This window comes from Hordeum vulgare, chromosome 7H (assembly GCF_904849725.1).
Source record: "Hordeum vulgare subsp. vulgare chromosome 7H, MorexV3_pseudomolecules_assembly, whole genome shotgun sequence".
NCBI classification, from domain to species: Eukaryota; Viridiplantae; Streptophyta; class Magnoliopsida; order Poales; family Poaceae; genus Hordeum; species Hordeum vulgare.
In genome coordinates, this window is record NC_058524.1 from 623,930,430 (window position 1) to 623,936,429 (window position 6,000).

Consider the following 6,000-nt stretch of genomic DNA (forward strand, 5'->3'; position numbering starts at 1 on the left):
CAAAATCGCGTAGTGGAGACCGCGTGTCCGTTTCTATTACGACATGTATATGGTGTCCGGGACAAAGTCGCATATTGTTTCAAATTAATTAGCCCGACAGCAATACTTGAGGTCTTGAGGTACTATACTATTTCAATCGATGCAACTTGTACCGCAAGCATAGGATCTCCAACAGCTCAAAAAAAAAAAAAAAGAGCATAGGATCTCCAAGGAAATCGTGCGGCAGGCTGTGCTATTTAATTAGACCGATCGATCATCGAGGGCTAGATTAATTAACCCTAGTAGCTAAATCACACACCAACCAATTAGATACGTAAGATTTAGCGTTGCCGGCCATGGGGCTCACGGCGTCGATGCTCGGCTTGGGGTTCCTCGGCGCCGCGGCCGTCTCCCACAGCGCCGAAGTCGACAACGACAAAACGGCGGTGACGCACTACGTGGCCAACGGCGGGTGCCTCAAGGAGTTCCGGGAGGCCATGAGGAAGTGCGACCGCTACGAACCAAATTCCGCCAGGCGGCGCGTCGTCGACGTCGAGGCCTGCGTCGGCGCCACCAAGGCGCTGCGCGAGTGCTTCGGCCGCAACGCCGACTACTTCGAGCACCAGTACATCAAACGCCTCGACAGCGGCCTCGACCAGGACGGCGTCTGGCAGGAGGATGTCGGCAAGTACAGGTGGTGGAGTGGCATGAGGAGAAACTAGCCAATATTGCATCATTACTTAGTAGGTAGGAGTAATATATATCGTGATTCCTTTCATAAGTACTTGTTTCATGGCATGCTGCATGCATGCACCCGATAGATCGACAGATCGATCGTTATTATAAGAATAATAATAGTGGCAGAGTAGTTGTATTGATAGATTTTTTTAGGGGTTATATTGAGAGACTTCATTATTTTGTTTTTATTGTGATAATCCATATTCCAGTACTGCTGAAAATCTCGCATCGACCTCTAAACCATCACTTGTGTTCGTTAAAATCTCGCATGGGTGATGCTGGACTGCCGGTAACAACGGTGTTTGTGGATGTCGTTATCCTTCTCGAAGGTGCAATCGTGGATCTTGTTGTGCCTAGACATCTTATGTCTAATGGTCCTCGGGTGAAAATCTAAGATTTTGCTATGTCGGATAGGGTAGCGATGGTGTATGTGACATCACTTCCTCGTTGAAGGCGTCACTTTGGAGACCTCAACGGCAGCCTCCAATGACGTGTGTGCCATTAGGTGGAGCTTTGGTTTGTGTTGTTGTCAGGGTAATAGCTTGTAGCTTGTTGTTGGTCGGTGGTTGCGACTTCCGATGCTTTAGACCGAGTTTAGCTAGTGTTTTGCCTCTTTGTTGTGATTTTAAACAGGTTTTCCATTGATTAACCAGGCGGTCTCTTGTACAATTTCTCTCTATCGATAAAAAAACGGATATGGAACAGGTGTGAAGGAATTCATCTGCAACTTTTTGTATGCCCTAAGCGAGTTGAGCTATTAGTTTCATGTATTTATGTTCTCCCAATTTGGATGTGCCAACGCACCCCTAGGTGCGTCAGGACACACCATCTTTCATGCCTACGCCTACTCGACTTGCAATATATACCTAGTGCTCCCACCGGCGTAGCCGTCCTCGCAACCAAACACACCATCCAAAGCCGCTCCGGCTGCCAATTTGTCGAACAAAACCTGCCAGGCCTGGTTGCACTGCCACTTATGTCCACCCCTCTCATGTAGCTCGAGCAACACCCACCGATGGCACTCATGTTTGCTTCACCGACCAAGATCCACGCGTTTCATCGATTTCGGATTACCGAAAAGGAGAACATCCCTGCGGTGCCTACTCTCTTACATGTTCAACACCAATGAATCCTTTGTCTTCCCCGACGTGATTTACAGCCATTGCTATCACTAATTTATGTGGATGATCCATCACATAGAAGGTCAGCATCTTCTTCTTCGGCAAATTACAACGTGACTAATTTGGTATTTGAGATGGTATAATCATGCTTTTGTTTCACAATATTTTTGGAAAATGCTAATTAGCTACATAATGTTTCGTCAATTGTAAACGTTGGAATTGTCTTTGTATTTTGACGCCCTATTTTCCATCTTTATATATGTAAACATGATTTTCTTACAATGCGTGGCATTGGCTAAGGGTGGTATACTCGTGTGACTGACAAGAAGAAGGCACAATACCTTGAAAAAATTGGAATGATTGGCAAGCTAAGAAGGATGTGGCCGCGCCATTGTCTAGGGCTGTTGAATGTGAGCCCTTTGAAGATGTCACAACCACATAGGCAAAAAGTCAGTCCATCATAAGCAGGACCGGATCGGATCGGACAGATAAAATACTAATAGTAGCACAAGTACAACATGTATATCTCCAAAGCCATCGGTTTCAAACTAGGAGGATAGCAGTAGTACTAGGACTGCATGTATGCTATTCCAAGTAATGGCTTGGACTGCATGTACTAGGACTGTACGATCGGATCGGACAGTTAAAGTAGTACTAGTAGGACTGCAGAATTTCCTAAATATAAGTCTTTTAAGATATTTCACTAGATGATATTTCACTAGATGACTACATACAAAGCAAAATAAATGAATATACACTCTAAAATATGTCTACATACATCCGTATGTAGTTCTCTAGTAGAATCTCTAGAAATACTTATATTTAGAAACGGAGGTAGTACTACGTACTATTTAATTAGGCCGATCGATCGGTCCAGATCAATTAACAACCCTAGCTAAAGCTAAAGTAGACAACAATAGCTAGCGCCGCCGGTTGCCAGCCATGGGCCTCACGGCGTGGATGCTCGGCTTGGGGTTCCTCGGCGCCGCCGCCATCTCCCACAGCATCGAAGTCTGCATCGACAAAACGGCGGTGACGCACCACGTGGCCAACGGCGGGTGCCTCAAGGAATTCCGGGAGGCCATGAGGAAGTGTGACCCCATGCTGGATCACGATGACACCAAGCGCCGCGTCGCCTGCATCGGCGCCACCAGGGCGCTGCGCGAGTGCTTCGGCCGCAACCCCGACTACTTCCAGCACCAGTACATCAAGCGCTTGGATGGCGGCCTCATGGAGGATCGCGTCAGGTGGCCGGCGCAGGAGGATGTCGGCAAGTACAAGTGGTGGAAGCACATGAGGAGGAGCTAGCTATTTTTGCACTACCAAATATCACTAGTTAGTATCATATAATTACTAACATAGATCTGATAGATCGATCGATCGTTTGTTATAATAATACTGTAGAAGAAGAGTAGTTATATTAAGAGATTTTACTTTTTTACAGGGTTACATAAAGAGACATTACTTTGTCTATGTACTATATTGTTTTTATTGTGATCCATAGTTTAGTATTGAACGACGTTTTACTATAGCCCCAATGCCGCTCCACGTGGAGAATGCTCTGATGTAAACCTGGTTTCGATCATAGACGCGTCTATAACCATTTCTTCTCCCTTCAAATGCAGAGGCCGGGGCTAATCCTTCTTTTTTTTTTAAAAACCTTTTCTCCTCCCCGAAGAGGGACTCCCATGTGTTATGGTTTTCCCGCCTCCTGCCTTCGTCGATCTACCTCGTTTTTTATGGCATTAGGGTCATAAGGGCTCGATGATTCCTAGTCGTATATTGTATTAGGTGTTTTATTAAGCAAGGCGGCGCCGGTTTTTTCAATATGGAATCAGTTTTTAGAGTGCGTGTGGTGGTGCATCTCCAACGGTGCCCGTGGGATTCAGTTGGTGATTGTTATTGTTGGATCCTGCGTTTGTTTGCCTACGGATTGGATACTTTTGATCTACATTTCTGTTAATCGACGTCGGTTGTTGTTCTGTTGTGATGGTCACTTGACCTTAACACAACAACTTTCTAACTGTCTAATACTACAAAATAGTGTCCTCAGTGCCTGGGAGGGTGGGTGATGACTCAGTCCTTGTAGTCGTCGCGAGTTGGTCTAGGTAACTTTTTTTTACAGTTGGTACTCTTTGTTGTCCCCCAGTTGTAATGATGCTTGATGCACATATTGAAGGTATTTCCCACTTATGGCAAAAACCTTGTTTACATCTGATGAATTGTGAAGCTTTGTCTCCTGTAAAAACAGGCATGTTTTGTCTCGTAAAATATGCTACTTTAAGTGGCAATTAATTCGTAATTTGACTCCAAAAACGATATTCCATCAGTTTTTCTTTAAATAGGATGTCTTTCCTCTGCACCAACTTTTATTAAAGGCAAATCAAAACAGCATCCGAGACGGTTTCAGCTTGCAGTTTTCATCAACTATAATATCCCATTCCTTATTACAGAGATTACATCCCATCAACACGACGGTGAAATCCTACACTATTAATTCGATAATCCCTTGTGTAGATTTTCTATTGGTTTTTTTTAACATAGTACAGAAGCAAGCGCTCATATACACGCGCATACATACATTTTTATGAACGCATACACGCATATCCTACCCGTATGAACATCTCTGAAAGACTGAGCCGGTATATCATCTTGAAATTTAAAAAGTCACTGTAGGCACCTTGTCGTCGATGTGAATGTCTCCTTCCACTGAATGCGCATCGTCAGAAATCCTGAAATAAATCCAGGTATAAATGCGAGCACCAGAATTTGAACATTGATGGGATGGGGATACAACAGTCCCTCTAACCATCCAATCCCAGTTTGGTTCGCAGATTTTCTATCAGTTGCTGATAGAAAAAAATAGTTGTTTTTTTTCGAGAAAACACAAACTGTCTTGCTAATTCTCATCTAGATGAGGGTTAATTATTTCACATCTAATAGTTGCTTGTGGGGTGCATTTTTAGTTGTTTTTCTTGTTTATAGCAGGCGTAGAGTGATTTTCAGATGGACGCCATGGAGCGGCCGTAAAATCGATCTTTCACACCGTGGACAAAACACATATCCATCCATTACAAGAATTCAGTACATCACAGAAATGAACTAATAATTGGCTCATAAAATTCATGTTTTTCAACAGACTCAAGGCCATCATGGAACACTATTTGGCTTCATCTGTTGCACAATCTCGGCACCTTTGACTTCTTTTTTGCTAGGGCAATCGTGAATATCATGAAATACTATTTGTTTGCACGTCTTGCACATGCGTGCGACCTTTACCTTGGCTTCCTTCTTCTTCTTTTTCTGTTCCTCCTCACTTGTTTCCTTTCCTCCCTTTATTCTTTTGCATCTCCCAACCATAAGAACATCAGTTGGTGGGTGTATATCAATTTCAGTAGGAATATTGCAACCAATAAAAGCCTCATACTCAGCTTGTTTAGTCTGCTTCACACCTGATGTAGGAACCATTTCATCCAAAGGTGCTCAATATTCAGTACACTTGATGTGAAAAAATCCATGCCTTCATCTGAGTGCTTGTCCTTCTGAATTAGATCTTTCAACTTGTTGCATACAACCGGAATCTTCTTCTTCGTAGCCTCATTCAAGGAGTCGGTTGCCTTCTCTTCTAGCAATTTCCCATGCTCATCATACACATTCTCCCTTTAAATAAAAATATATGATACCAGCCATTTTATTTCCAATCAAAATATCAATTGTATACATTTTTACCTTTTCGTTGCATCTCGGCGTAAAAGGCGAGAAATGCAACATAAATAATGAACCATGGTTATTATAATCATGCACAACTCTCTGAACTGATAAGTGATGTCAGGTATAATTTATTAAACTCATGAATAATTGAATGCTCTCTTTCTTTCTTTCTTTCTTTCTTGAGTTTGCAAGCCTTTGCCTGATTCTGTAGGCGCACATGAATCAATATGGTTAGTATCTAGACAAGTACGCATACACAAATACTAAGAGTCCTACACAACAAGCTTAGCTTTAACCCATGTTACCTGAATCGCCATGTACCATACTGCAGTTCAGTTGTTGTTCTGCAACAGTAGTATTTTCGACACCCGTAACAGCGCAAATGAGATGGGCCTTACGGTTGCTAGATGTAGAGGCATATTGAGAGTCACCACCTGAACTCTGTATCACT